Genomic DNA, 16,564 nt, shown 5'->3' with positions numbered 1-16,564 from the left:
TGCCACTGCGCCAGAGATTGCGCCAAAGAGTACTTTTAAGCCGCCTCCACAGTGCCTGTTTAGAGTTCGTGGCAGTCAGTGGTTGTTAAGAGATCGGAGAGGACAATGTGTGTTAAGAACTCATAGAGACAGTGTGTGCGTTGGCAGAGCTCGTGGTTGTTGTGAAGTTGGAGCAAGATGTTATAGTAAAGAGTGTACTTCCATGTCTTATGCAGTTATTTGATGGGAGAGATAGCAGATGTTATTGTAAAGTGCATTTCGTCAATATATATGAAGGTAAAATTTATAATGTTCCTTTATTAGTTGTGTATCTGAAATAATGTGTCACTACAGGTTCAGTCAACAAAGCATCTGGCTCGTGTTCTTGTATTAGAGTGAATTTTGGTTTTCTTGCGTAATTATAGTTTTTCTAAATTTCTTTTGTCACGTCAGTATAATTGGTATCAAAATTCTTGTCTTGTTGGAAAAGAACCGTGCCAGATGTGGGCGTTGAGTCACACTCCCACATACAGAACAGTTACTCTTGTGCTCATTGGTTTCGTAGATTTTTATAGTTGCTGGGGTCTTAATTAATTAACTGTGTTTACGGAAATTTTCTTACATTGTTCTTTGCAGTCAGATAGCGTAAATATACTAGTCAGGGCCAACCGATTACGAGACTTGCGTAATCGGACAGACAGTTACTACAATTAAAAGTATTTTCAATACCTAATTTATTTAATTAAGCCCCCATGCACTATATTATGAATAAACCTATATGCTCATAGCACACGTATTTTGCTATAATGAAGATGAGTAACATAAACTTGTGTGACACAATCCTTCCGCTGCAAAAAGAAAATTAGTTGCAGAATTGGCATCACCATCTTCGAAAAAGGGCCAACTCCAGGACCGCTTTGAAAAAGGGCAATCTCCAGGACTCACTGGCTAAAGTGTGTTGTAATGGCGTAAATTGTTTCACCGTTGGGCTAGTTGCTACATAGACACTCCACGACAGCATGCTGAAGGCCACTGTGTAGTAGCACTGTTTCTTGTATCTCCTGAAAAATTTACGTTCACTAATTCAATTGTATATATGTTAGATAAAGTTATTCTTTTCGTGATGCAGCCATTATTATTTTGTCACTGCTCACAGACGCAGTCAACTGTGCATTATTGTGTGCTTCGGTAATTTAACATTATTTGTGGATCCAAATTTAGTAGCTTACTTCTATAAACTATAAAAAAATTTCACTCATTCAGTTATTACGCGATTTTACGTACTGATGTTGTAGTATTATTACCCTAAACGTTTAATACTTCATTAGAAACTAACAGTTACTTATTCCTCGAAACGAAGTGTAAATAATCTAAGGCAAAAGTCTTACCTCAAGCTGCCATTTCCATGCGACAGAGACCACTACATCTCTTAAATCCACCCTTATATCAGTATCAGTACGGAGATAATGCCGCACAAATTGTTCTAATGTGTGATTTATTTGATTTCAAAACTGAACATGTTGTGGGATGACATGATCCCATTGTAGAATTCTATAAACGAGGAAAACTAACATATAAGTAATGGTCAGTTTTCTACGCAGTCCATGATCTATCACTATCTTAGTACTCTTACAGTAAACGCGGAGGGAAAAATACACAAGCTGCAAAATGCATTGTCGAACATACAAGATTCTCTATGCAACATGCTATTATGATCATAATTACTACTGGTGGTGCTTAACACTCTTGCAAAACACTGTTCAGTAACAAAAGTTAACTGTCATTCACTTATCAAAAATTGGATATATTGTTACGTATACATCATTGCCGGCCTACAATACAGTTGTCGACTCAAAGGCTGTTAAACGTCAGTACGTTTATATGTCTGTGTCACAGTGAACTATAGAAACATTATTACACCCGCTCTAGATACTTTAGGTGTAATAATGTAAGTATTTGGAGAGTAATGTAGTGTGGTATTGAGCACTAGACGTCAGAAGAGGCGGACCCGCCAGAATAAAGGGGTGCAAGGGAACTCAGTGACGTCGATCGTGGATTAGCCGTTAGATGTCGCCTGCGCAACAAACCCGTCAGGGACATTTCAACCGTTCGAAAGCTGCCCGAGTCCACTGTTGTAACTGTGAAGGAACAATCACCCCTAAAACAAGACCAGGCAGTCCTCGTGTACTGCGGATCAGGGACCAAAGACCTTTGAGGAAGATGGTTGTAAAACATCGAAGGAAATCAGTGGAAGGAAACACCCGTAGGTCCCAAAGTGCTACCAGCAGTCCAACTAGCCCAAAGACAATGCGTAGTGAGGTAAGAAGGAACGAGTACAATGTCGACCAGCTCAACAGCCGCTCACTTCTGTAATCAGTGCTAAGCGACGCTTAAAGATGTGTAAATAGCGATGCCACTGGACAGCTGATGACTGGAAACGTGATTTGGAGTGATGAAACACATTATACCGTGGGTCAATTCGGTGGAAGGCTTTGGGTTTGGCTGATGCCTGGAGAACGTTACCTGCCATCAAAGGTAGTGTTTTCCGTGATCAGGGTGTGGCCCGCGTATTGGGCTTCAGGAAAAGATAAATGCAGAAGGTTATGAAAAAGTTTTACAGCATTGTGTACTGCATACAGAAGAGGAACAATTCGGAAACGATAATTGTTTGTATCAGTGTGATTATGCACTACGTCATAAAGCAGCATCGGTGAGGCAACGTTTTACGGAGATTAAGACTCAGGAAACGGTCTGCCCTACTCACAAGGGAACCTACCCATCGCACCCTCCTCAGATTTAGTTATAAGTTGGCACAGTGGATAGGCCTTGAAAAACTGAACACAGATCAATCGAGAAAACAGCTAGAAGTTGTGTGGAACTACTAAAAAAGTAAGCAAAATATACAAACTGAGTAGTCCATGTGCAAGATAAGCAACATCGAGGATATGCTGAGCTCAGGAGCGCCGTGATCCCGTGGCTAGCGTGAGCAGCTGCGGAAGAAGAGGTCCATGGTTCAAGTCTTCCCTTGAGTGAAAAGTTTACATTCTTTATTTTCGCAAAGTTATGATCTGTCCGTTCGTTCATTGATGTCTCTGTTCATTGTAATAAGTTTAGTGTCTGTGATTTGCGACCGCACCGCAAAACCACACGATTAGTAGACGAAAGGACGTGCCTCTCCAATGGGAACCGAAAACATTTGATCGCAAGATCAGAGGTCAACCGATTCCTCCACAGGAAAACACGTCTGATACATTCTATACGACACTGGCGACGGCATGTGCGTCACATGACAGGAATATGTTGTCGACCCACCTAACTTGTACACTTGGCGAATGGGTAAAAAGATTCTTCTACCTTGCCCGATTTAGGTTTTCTTGTGGATGTGATAATCACTCCCAAAAAAGTGATTAAAATATAAGAGTTTGTCACATAAACTGCAACAAATGAATGCAACAGTTTCACAGTCGCACAGTTTTCCCTGTGCTCTGTTAAAACATATGTTTTTAAAGTTTTCAAATTTTTCCGTGTGTAGACCGTCAAATCCTGCATATGTCCAAGCAAATCTGAACATGTCCTGGAATTTTGGAAAGCGAAGTTGATTATGTGTGAGTGCCTGAACTTTGATAATTGTCTAAAAATAAAAAATTTTTCACTCGAGGGATGACTTGAAGACCTCTCCTTCCGCAGCTGCTCACGCTAACCACGGGACCACGGAGCGCCTCAGTTCATACTGTCCTTGATGTTGCCTATCTTGCACATGGGCTACTCAGTTTGTATATTTTGCTTTTTTTTCGTAGTTTCGTACAACTTCTTCCTATTTTCTCGATTGATCTGTATTCAGTTTTTCAAGGCCTACCCACTGTGCCGACTTATAACTAAATGTTAGGAGGGTGCGATGGGGAGGTTCCCTTGTCAGAAACCCGACCCGAATCCAATGGAACACCTTTGAGATCAGCCAGAACGGCGACTTCAGACCCCGGTTTCAACATCATCACTACCGAGCAGGGTGGAGCAGTGGTCAGTATACAGCACTTAGTACTCATAGCGGACTGAAGCACTCGAAGTAGGAGTTCACGACATACAGAAACATACCGTCCCTGTATGCCAGTTGTAACACCAATATCGATTGTAAGTAGTTTATACAATGTAATTATGCGTATGTAACTATGAAATAGTTGTTCTTTAGTGATTACGTTCATTCAGTGGTGAACGGCAAATACGTATATGTAATATAAAAACTTAACAGTGTGTTTAAATAATGAAACTTTATAAGCCCGCATCTCGTGGTCGTGCGGTAGCGTTCTCGCTTCCCACGCCCGGGTTCCCGGGTTCGATTCCCGGCGGGGTCAGGGATTTTCTCTGCCTCGTGATGGCTGGGTGTTGTGTGCTGTCCTTAGGTTAGTTAGGTTTAAGTAGTTCTAAGTTCTAGGGGACTTATGACCATAGATGTTAAGTCCCATAGTGCTCAGAGCCATTTTGAAACTTTATAAAATATGCCTATTTATAAAAGAGAAATTGTATGTAGGAAACTGTAGGAAAAGGTTTGGAGAACAGCCTCCGCCACGGAAGTGGTGTGGCGGCAGGGAAAAGGTGGAAATGGCGGTTATTCTGGGCGGCAAGAGAGAGAGAGAGCACATTATGCAGTGTAATGCGTACTCTTGTTTTATTATGTTATTGTTAGAAAAATCTTTATTTGGTCGGTAGTCGAAATTTTGAAATAAAAGTTACTGTGGATGTCGCGTAGTAAGTATTTCGCATGAAGCGCTGTTGCGACACAGGCAAAGATCAATTGTGGGAACTAAGCCACTGAATATTAGAAATAATGTTATTAAAGAATACGGCCGACTGACTACATCAAATAAGAAGGCACGTACATTCGCGAATTAGTGGTAAAAAAAAGGTAATGTTGTGTAGGAAATGAGTATCAAAAATATAATGTACGCAATCAAATGCATGCGAACATACGAACGGGATAGAGGCACGTACATTTTGAGTACAATCATCCCCCATGGCCTGGATAAAAAGAATTACAGTTAAATGCATTTATTCGTCTTAGAACGTAAATGCGTGGACTTTGAAATTAAGTGAAAAGAAAGGCTGCAGGTTCTGAATGCCACGCAAATATATTGAAACTGACGGTAGCGGCCACGAAAGGAAAAAGATGAACAATTTCACGTACCTCTATTGTTGAGCAGCATCGCCGTGAAAATCGTCGCCTCCATCTGAATTCTCTGCACAAAATTAAAATAACACTAATAATTTTCCAGAATTTCAGGAGCTGGGACCAATGGTATCACAAAAGACGAAATCGCTCTGCTTCAAAATCACTTTCATTATTTAACCAAATGTTATCAGTAAGAAATGGCACAACACATCTTAACACTAAGACAGGATAACAGCGAAAGGTAACTTATTCTAAAACTAATAAATGAAGAGCGTAAAGCTTCTTTTGTCCAGCAAATACTGTATGCATTAATCTCTGGTAGTTGCACTAGCGTCTATACATTCATTAAAAAAAATTATATAATTCCTTCACAGCAGTCAGTGGCCAGCAGTTGTACAGAGTCAACACCGCGGGCGCCAAGTGAGGCATTCAGGAACCGATTTATGATGGAACGGCCTCGGATGTGGTTCGGCTGTAAAATGGTGCTCTAACATTTTGGAATGGCTATAAAATGATTAATACATCGTCAAGAAGATTTGAATAGAGGTGAGGCCAGAACGTGCTTGCCACCAGTATCACGCCACTGCTTCACCAACTTTGGAAGTCAGATATGTATACCAGTATGAACCGGTATGCTTGTGTGTGTGTGTGTGTTTCTCAATAATAATATCAATGATAAAAAGTCGTGTTTGAACTTTGAAACTATTCTATTTATGAAACCAAGCAGGGTCCTACCCTAAACGTGCTAAAGACCGAGTATTCTGTTTATGAAGAACCACTAACTTGATTCTGTTTGAATGTGCCTAAGTTTCAGTGTTAAAGCATATAAATGTTGACAGCTAAATTATTTATTTCACAGGTAAAGAGAGAGACACATAAATTGGAACTAACCAAACAATTTTATTTTGCTTTGAATGTAGCAAAGTTTTAGTGCTGAAGTGCATGTTGTTAGTTAGAACCATTTGCTTCACAAGTAATGACAGAGGCACACAATTTCGAACCTACTAGAAACTTAACTTTACCTTGAACTTATTTCTGAAGTTTGAAACACGTATGTAACGCAGCAGCGATGGCGAGGCATTGTAGCATCTGTGACCAGAGAGTATGCGCTTGACCGCGCGAGTGTTGCGAGCGGTTCTCAGTCAGTAGTAGTCTTTGCGAGTTAGTTGTCGCTATGCAGAGTAGCAGTCAGTCAGTCGTTGCGAGTCTGTAGCTCTGTCTAGTTGAGAGCAGTACTCAGTCTGTAGTCGTCATGCAGAGCGGTCGGTCAGTAGTAGCAGCCCAGTGCGGTTGTGTGATGTAGGCGGTCGGCAACAATGGTCAAGATGAGGAATAAGGTATACTGTTAATTAATATAATCATTAGATAATGAAAAATTTTATTTATTGTAATTATTCTCCAACAAGTTCCCCAATAATAATTTTTTATTTCAAAAGCATTTTTTCAAAAATTTAATTTTTTATTGAACTAAAGATCTCGTTGCACTTCCCATTTCATTCCACTTCTTTTGAAGAAAAAATTTCACTAGAATCACAAAAAAAAAAAGAGAATATTATTATTTGCAATGCAGTTCCTCCGAGCGGTGCGCAACAACAAGAGCAGATATGTGACATCTATTTATTCTGAGGTAAGACTTTAATTCTGATTGTTTTACACAGGGCCAAAGACCAATATTTCGGTTTAATTGAAATTTCTTGTCACTGAATGGACTTTAATTTTGAAGTATTTATATTTGAGTCAGATTGCGAATTTCACGTTTTTGTTGCCATTGTCAGTACATTTCATTGTGGGCAGGTTATGCATAGAGCAATGTCCATTAGCATCCCTAAATAATATTGTCAATTATTATAAATTTTGCGGGGAGGTTACACTCGGCCCCCATTTCTATTAAGTATTGTCCACTTTCTCTCTTTTAAAATTACGGTGGGGAGGTTACACTTGGCGACACCCAGTCCAGGATCGAATTTCGTTGAGAGTCTTTTGAGCGACAGTCAGATATCTGCTCTTGTTTGCTTAGATATAATTAGGATTTAGCGCAACGCTTTTAATAATATTGTGACTTTCTCTCTACAGGTCAACGGCAATTTGTTGCTTTGTTGTATTTGTGTGTTGCTTTTGCATTGTGTTGATTTGTTTTGTGAAAAATTTTGACTATTGTAAAAATGCCGCGAAAGACTGTGAATAGTGTATCGCGAAGTATTGTGAATGAAATTACCGACTTAAACAACGTGACCGATAGTAATTGTGATACGCAACGTAATGATGACAATCCTGCGTTCACTAACAATCAGTGCATTCCAACCACTAATGATGACTTTCACCTTAATGATGAACAAACGAACTCAATTGTCTCGTCTGTTAACTTGACGACAATTGATGACGCAGAACGCTCTATTGTAATGAGCGCTGCAGAGCTTAACACACCCGATTTGGAAAACCCAAGTAACGAACAGACAAATTTGTCTAATGAATATGAACAGATCACACAAAGTACGATGGATCTATTTAATTCCGAAATAGTGACCGACAGTATACATACGGCTGATAAACCTTTTTGTAAATTACAGAATGACCAAATGGTCATACAAAACGCGACAATTGTAGAAATACCATCAAACAGTACTGAGAATAGAGTAGGTAATGTCACCTTGGAGCAATTTATGGCAATATTGATAGATATCAAACAACAGAATGAGAAAACAGACAACAATTTCAAACAACTTAGGGAAGATAACAAACAACTTAGGGAAGATAACAAACAACAAAATGAAAACCTCAAGCAACTTAGTGAACAGGTCAGACAACAAAATGAAAAATTTGACGACAATTCGAGGCAGCTTAGTGAACAAATTAAAGCTGTTGCCGCGCAGTGTCATGACACTAAGGAACAGTTGCGCGCGGAAATTGAGGCGTGTTCACAAAAAAATAGCGAAGAAATTAAATCTGTTGCGCAAGAATTAAGAGAAATGCAAACAGTCGCAACAGAAACACTCAGAGACGAAATTAGCGGAGTCGCTAAACAATGCTCTGAAAAAGCTGCACAATTACGGGACGAGTTTAAAGCAATGACGGTAGAACTTTCGCGCACTATGGACGCAAAGATAGACGCGAAATTCGAACAGCAGAACACTCAGATTAACGAGCGCTTTAGTCAGCACATACAGAACAGTGATACGCGTTTCCGCAGATTTATTCAAGATCAAAACAAAGTAAAACGACAAATCATGGAAACAATCACTGCACAGAGACAAGAGGACAAACGTAAAATATTCGCGAAAGCGAAGACGTATGTAGACAATAATATTACTACAGTGTCCGACAAAATTAATACCATAGAACAATTGAACGCGGAATTACGGGATGAAATTTCTGATCTTAAAGCAAAAACGGATACACACACAGTAAATATTCAAACAGTGACAGATAGATTTGAACAACTAGATCTAACACAGGATTGCGGTGTCATCAAAGCTGATGTTAAAAAACTGAGCGAAACTACGCGCAAGTTGCAAAAACAGATTAATGCGTCTGATTCTAAAACCGATGATCAGGTTAAAATACTGACTGAAAAATGTGATGAATTGGCCAGTCGTATTGATGTTATCGAAAATACTAATGACAATAAATCAGACGATACTGCACCGGTTTCTTTTATCCAAACACCTGAATTTCAAAATTTACAGCAGACAATTAATGAAATCGATTCATCTAACAACACGTTACGTCGGAAGTTATCAAATTTACAACAAGAAGTAACAGAAATGAAAAACATTTCAGTTAATAACATATCACAACAGACGCCACTTTATGAACATGTGTCAGAGTCACGCAGCGTGTATAATGTGAGCAATTTACAGCAACTACGCGACTTAAAATCCGAAAAGCCACGCGAATTAAAATCTGAAAAGCTACGCAACTTGAAAACCGAAATGACAGAGACGAACAGATTCACACACAAACCCGAACGTGTTCTCAAATTCAGTGACGAGAACGTTGATAATAAGCAGTTTGCATTTGTAAGAAAATGTAAAGAACTTAATAATGACAGCGTACAGGTACACGCTTTGCACTGTAAACGACAATTTATCTTTGTACATTCACCGCTATTACCTGTAATGCAGAAACTGGAATTAGCACGGATACAACAATTTGCCTTTGGAATTTTACCGCTATTGCTTGCAACGCAAAAGCTAAAATTTATTTGCAGTGCGTAAATGACCTCAGGGGATTCATTACGCTTTAATGAATATGTGCCGTAGCGAGCATAGGGCCCCGAGCTGTAGTAGTGCTGTTTCATCTTTAGTTTTCTGCACTGCTGCCTTCTCTTCTACTATCCTTTATATCTATCCAAACTGCTCTTTAACTATTGCTCTACCTAGCATTAAGAAACAAGTAACGAAAACCGGATATGGGAAATATTTTACCGAATGTGACAATTTTCATTAGGCACTCCAGAATCACGAGAACTTAAATAACAGATAAAAATCGTAATCATCAGTATGTGTAAAATTAACAGCAAACGCATTTTTTGTAACAATAGACGTTTTTTCACCACAACAGCATGAAAGTCAGCCGCTTAGCATACCTAAACAACAATGCAGTCTACAAGGTCAACCAAACTTTAATGTTTCGCCGCGTGCACGTATTGTCCCTGGTATAACAAATAGTAACGCATGGCAGCAAAGAAATAACAACGTACAGACAACACACTATTTCAACTCGCATCGCAAAGCGCCGTATAGAAATTACTATCATGACAGACGTAAAAATAACGAGCACAATTTTCAGCGTACATTTAATAACAGTCGATCTTTTCAGCAGCAAGAACATCAGCAACAACGAATAATCATGAATGATCCAAACAATAGGTGTCATCTATAGCGTAATACGTCAGTAAGAAATAACAGAACAGTTCATATAGTGGATATGCCACAACATTCTCCCGTAAATAATAACACGTACGATAGATTTTAACCAGATACAGCACAGATTGCATATTACAGTAACGCAAACATTACTTTTGACACGCAGAATTTTGTTCACGAGAATGTTATTTGAAACATGCTTTGTTGAATGCTCCACTGTTATCGCACCCAGATCTTACTAGAAATTTTTCCATTGCCACTGACAGTTCGAACACCGCTTTGGGCGTACATATTTTCCAGAAATTGAAGAAGATGGTTCAATAGTAATCAAAAACATCGCATTTGCAAGCCGCATTTTGTCACCTGCTGAGCGAAATTATTCTGTTACAGAACTGGAAACATTATGTGTTGTATGGGCTTTCACGAGATTTAGGCATTTTCTTTATGGCAGACATACCACCGTATACACAGACAACAGAGCAATACAATTTTTACTTTCGGCTAAATTCACTCACGACAGGTTAAGCAGATGGAAACTTTATTTGCAAGAATTTAATTTTACGATTGTTCACATTCCCGGCACACAAAATGTTATAGCAGACGCACTATCGCGTTCTCTCGGCAACAATCAGCAAGACGTAGCAACCAACTTCTGCAAAGCAAATTTCAGTGTCATGTACATTCAGCAGGTTGCATTTGAAAATTTTATTTCATCGTCATTACAGGACATAGCACAAGAACAAAATAAGGACAATGTGTGGAAAGAAATTAAACACCTTTGGCAAGATAGGAAAAATGTTACGATTAGGAACCACTACACTGTACGCAATGACATTCTGTTTCGCCGCTCTCATCCTGACAGCAACATTTGGTTATTATGCATTCCTGACGAACTGGTTAACAAACTAATTTGGTACACTCATTTAAGTTACGCACATTACGGAGCAAGAAAATGTTTTCTTATACTGAGACAGAACTGTTATTTTGCCAACATGGAGAAACGTATACGACGAGTTTTAGCGTCTTGTAAAATTTGCCAGAAAGCTAAATCAGACACCACTTCACATATTCCTCCTTTATATCCCATTATACCTGTGAAATTAAGACACATGGCCGCAGTAGATATTTTTGGTCCGATTCCGAGAACTAACAGAGGTTTTTGCTACATTTTTGTCGCTGTTGAGCTCACTTCAAAATTTGTTACTTTCACTCCGTTACGCAAAGCTACTGCTAAAACTGTTTCGAAAGCATTTGTAAAACATTTTCTATTTCATGTAGGGCATGTAATGAAAGTAATTTCTGATAATGGATCTCAATTTCGTAGTAGTGTATGGACACGCATGTTACGAGCTAGAAACATTTCTCCGATCTATATATCCAAGTACCACGCTTCTTCGAACCCTTGTGAAAGATTAATGAAGGAAATTGGTAAGCTGTGCAGAATATACTGCCACAAAAGACATATTGATTGGGATACACACATACTCTCATTCCAAGATGTAATTAATTCCATTCCAAATGAATCCACTATGCTATCTCCGACTGTTATACTGAAAAACGTTGAACCACCGAACAAAATTAAAGAATTAATAGAATTCCCCAAAAATCGTCGCCTACGACACCACGAAATAATTGACATTGCGCTGAACAACATCAAACGTGCCGCAGAGCGCCGGAGAAGACAGCAAAAACAGGTTTGTACACGCCGCGACTTTCACGTTGGACAGAAGATATTAGTACGTACACACTATTCATCCAGTAAATTAAAAGGTAAGTGCAGTAAATTTGAACTTCTATACGCAGGTCCATATCGGATTCGCAGCATCCCTCACCCCAATGTTGTACACGTCGAAACTTTGAGAACCAGAAAATCGAAAGGCAATCACCATATCTCAAACATTAAACCGTTTATTGAGTGAAACCACTGTATGATTCAACACACTATGATGCCATTTACTAATGCAATTAATTCACCTGACTAATTACTGATGATTATCGTATTTTTTCTTGGCAAGTGCCCGGCAAGGTAAGGTTAGCAGGTCGCTCTTCTTGTCGTCACACATCAGACCATGCATATTTTTCCAGATGAATTTACACATTTACGACTATTTTTGCAATTATATTTATGTGACTACTTATTGATGATTATCGTATTTTTTTCTTGGCAAGTGCCCGGCAAGGTAAGGTTAGCAGGTCGCTCTTCTTGTCTTCACACATCAGACCATGCATATTTTTTCAGATGAATTTACACATTTACGACTATTTCTGCAATTATATTTATGTGACTACTTATTGATGATTATCGTATTTTTTTTTCTTGGCAAGTGCCCGGCAAGGTAAGGTTAGCAGGTCGCTTTTCTTGTCGTTACACATCAGACCGTGCACATTTTCCATTTTTTTGTGTATATGACTGTACTCCAGTTTTGTTTGTATGCACTATGAAATAGTTAAGATATAACACACACCAGTCGACTTTGACATTTTTTTTTTTGCCTTATGACATCTCAACATCGTGACTGTTTCACATTTTTTTTGCTACTGCATTGTATTATTCTGTGTACATTTTTTCGCATCCGAACACTGTCAATGTCTTGGACATATTACGTTTTCTGTCATGTTATGCTGTATGGTTAATTGTGTCACCATAAACCAGTCATTATTTAGTGGGTATAGGATTTAAATGCAAGACATTAATCTTTGTTCATCAATTTCAGAAAGGAATGATGATTCTAAGAAATAAATTTAACATAAATGGGAATTTCACCTACGGAATAAATGAAAGGAGATGCAATAACTTTATGAGGAAGAGTAAAGGGATCAGGATTAACAAGCATTAACAAGACTATACTATACTCATCACAGAATAGCAGTCTTAACTAATTTTTTCTTTCAGAATACAAGGTGATTGATGCAGGCTGTCAGAGAGAACTACACATCTTAGTTTTAGTGATGAAATATGCTAGAGATAAGGAATAGTTATGTAATGAGTAATGAAGTGATTTTTTGCAGATGATAGTGAATACTGATGAATAATGATGAAGGAAATGGTATTATGAATAATGAAGTTTTTCTTTACAGGTGATGATAATGGTGAAGTTATGATGATATGGATAATGAAGTTTTTTTTCTTTACAGATGAGGATAATGTTGAAGTTATGTATTTATGCTACGTAGTTATTTAAGTATTTGTTGCAGTTTGCTTTGACAGCAGGTGTTACATTGCATAGTAGGATGACGGAAAGTTTTGGAAAGGACAGCTATGGAACACATTTTATACACATTTCACTACTTGTTAATTCGAAGTTCACTTCTTTTCAGCATAGTGTGCGTTTCTTCTTTCAGGTCAATAATCCGTTTTTGTATTTTTTCCAGGAGAAGTTTTTCATGACACTTACTAAACCTGTTACTTATTATACCTGTTCTAGTACTTGCATTTTTATATTTTTACCCATTTGTGTTTATCATTTATAAATGTGATCACATGTACTGCCTTGTTACATAATCTTGCTACAGCTGACTCATGACGAATGACGTTACCTATCCTCATTTGCAGCAATAGGTCAAAAGCAAAAAGTATTATGCCTCAGCAATTAATTATCGATCCCAACGCAATGCATTGCTACCAAAAAAATGTATTACCAGTCCCACATAATGTCACTAGTTTATGATAATTCTGAATAATACTGATCAACTCTGAATAGCATGTCACTCGAGTAATGACCTCTTAATGAGACTATATTCAAAATAATGCTTTGTCACTAGCTAATAACTGCCACTGTATATTGTAATGCCTGTGATTACTAATGATTTGACTGTAATTAACTGATTTTTAATAATGACTTTGTAATGATCTGAATAATACTGAATGATGAACTATGTTTTATTCTATTCAATACTTGATGGCCACTGAGTGCCAATAATTAATGTCAATCAACGAAATTGTTATTAATTATGCCATTAATTAACTCTTGTTTTCAATGTTCATACTTTGTAATTGGAAATAAATGTGACTGTTTCATAATGCTTTGTAATTAGGAAAAGACTAATGATTCTTAATAGATTAGAATGACACATAATTAATTAACTATGGTACTGTTTAATAATGCTTTGTAATTAATTAAGGCTACAAATGATTAATTAATTAACTGTAATTAGACAAATGATTAATTAACGACAAATGATTAATTAACTGTAATTATACAAATGATTAATTAACTGTAATTAGACAAATGATTAATTAACGACAAATGATTAATTAACTGTAATTATACAAATGATTAATTAACTGTAATTAGACAAATGATTAATTAATGACAAATGATTAATTAACTGTAATTAGGAAAAGGTTAATGATTCTTAATTATACTCTGTAACTGAAAAGAATGCGATTATTTCATAATATTTTGTAACCAGGAAAAGAAGGCTACTGATTCTATGTAAAACAATTAATGAACATTTTTCTGTAATACTACATACTTGGTACAGAAATGTTCAATAACTGGGCTATGAATGCCACGAACTATCAATGAAGACTGTAATTGTCAATATTATGTGACTTGATGTCCTTCACCTCATAAGCTGACTACCCCGAATTACTGCAATGCCCATTTGTCCTGTTTATCCCAGTGATCATGGAGCACTATATTTGGTTTTGCACTAATTCTACGTTGGTGTGCCTTGTAAGAGTGTGGTGTTGACACGACATGCTGTCCACCACCATGAGCGATGAAGACATTATTATGGTCCCACTGTTTGGTGTACCTAATGTACTGCCAAAATGAAAACATGGAACATTACTACGACAGTTCAGTGTCTTGGCTACACTGATAAATTCTGATGGGAAAAGAACTTCAAGTTGTGTCACTTGGTGTTGTACTACTGTGGAAAGATATGGACTTTCAGAGCAGCTGTGTGCAATCTAAAGTGCTACAACCATGATGCAATCCTTCCCTTTCCTATCCTGATTCTTGTCACATAAAGAAAAAATTTTTTTTTGGTAACATCATTTATGTTCATAGGTTATACATTTTTCGATTCGCTAAACTCCAGTGTGAGTACACTTATGTCACTGGTCGACATGATGTTTGCCATTATGTTTATTTGTTGTGAAAATACTAAAGACATTTTTCAGTGCATGTGCACTTTGGACATGAATTTTTTTTTGCCATTATGTTTATTTGTTGTGAAAATGCTAAAGACATTTTTCAGTGCATGTACACTTGTCAACATAATATTTTTTGCCAGTCTGTTTATTTGTTCTGCATATGCTAAAGAATTTTTTCAGTGCCTGTGCACTTTGTTATCTGTCAAATAATTTGTATATACTTTTCTGATTTGCTACTATGTTTTGTCCTCACATTTTGTCTTTGTCTGATATATTTTGTACTTAGTGCGTGTGCACAACATTTAAATATTCTGTAAGTTGTAGGATTTTGTTAATTAAAAAAAAAATTTTGCCGCGCTTGGCAAGTCCAAATGACTCACCATCGCTGCCAAATTTTTGCCCCCCGAGTGGAGGGTTATGAAACACGTATGTAACGCAGCAGCGATGGCGAGGCATTGTAGCATCTGTGACCAGAGAGTATGCGCTTGACCGCGCGAGTGTTGCGAGCGGTTCTCAGTCAGTAGTAGTCTTTGCGAGTTAGTTGTCGCTATGCAGAGTAGCAGTCAGTCAGTCGTTGCGAGTCTGTAGCTCTGTCTAGTTGAGAGCAGTACTCAGTCTGTAGTCGTCATGCAGAGCGGTCGGTCAGTAGTAGCAGCCCAGTGCGGTTGTGTGATGTAGGCGGTCGGCAACAATGGTCAAGATGAGGAATAAGGTATACTGTTAATTAATATAATCATTAGATAATGAAAAATTTTATTTATTGTAATTATTCTCCAACAAGTTCCCCAATAATAATTTTTTATTTCAAAAGCATTTTTTCAAAAATTTAATTTTTTATTGAACTAAAGATCTCGTTGCACTTCCCATTTCATTCCACTTCTTTTGAAGAAAAAATTTCACTAGAATCACAAAAAAAAAAAGAGAATATTATTATTTGCAATGCAGTTCCTCCGAGCGGTGCGCAACAACAAGAGCAGATATGTGACATCTATTTATTCTGAGGTAAGACTTTAATTCTGATTGTTTTACACAGGGCCAAAGACCAATATTTCGGTTTAATTGAAATTTCTTGTCACTGAATGGACTTTAATTTTGAAGTATTTATATTTGAGTCAGATTGCGAATTTCACGTTTTTGTTGCCATTGTCAGTACATTTCATTGTGGGCAGGTTATGCATAGAGCAATGTCCATTAGCATCCCTAAATAATATTGTCAATTATTATAAATTTTGCGGGGAGGTTACACTCGGCCCCCATTTCTATTAAGTATTGTCCACTTTCTCTCTTTTAAAATTACGGTGGGGAGGTTACAAGTTAATTAAGAATACTGATAGTGATAATTGCTATAAAGTATTGAAAGATAAATAATCTCAAGTGGGGTTGGAAATCAGTATAAGTGAGATGCAAATTGTTTAAAATAGTAGTTTTTCTAATGAAATATGAAACGTTTCC

This window comes from Schistocerca americana, chromosome 1, assembly GCF_021461395.2.
Source record: "Schistocerca americana isolate TAMUIC-IGC-003095 chromosome 1, iqSchAmer2.1, whole genome shotgun sequence".
NCBI lineage: Eukaryota > Metazoa > Arthropoda > Insecta > Orthoptera > Acrididae > Schistocerca > Schistocerca americana.
Note: the sequence above shows the minus strand (reverse complement) of the source record.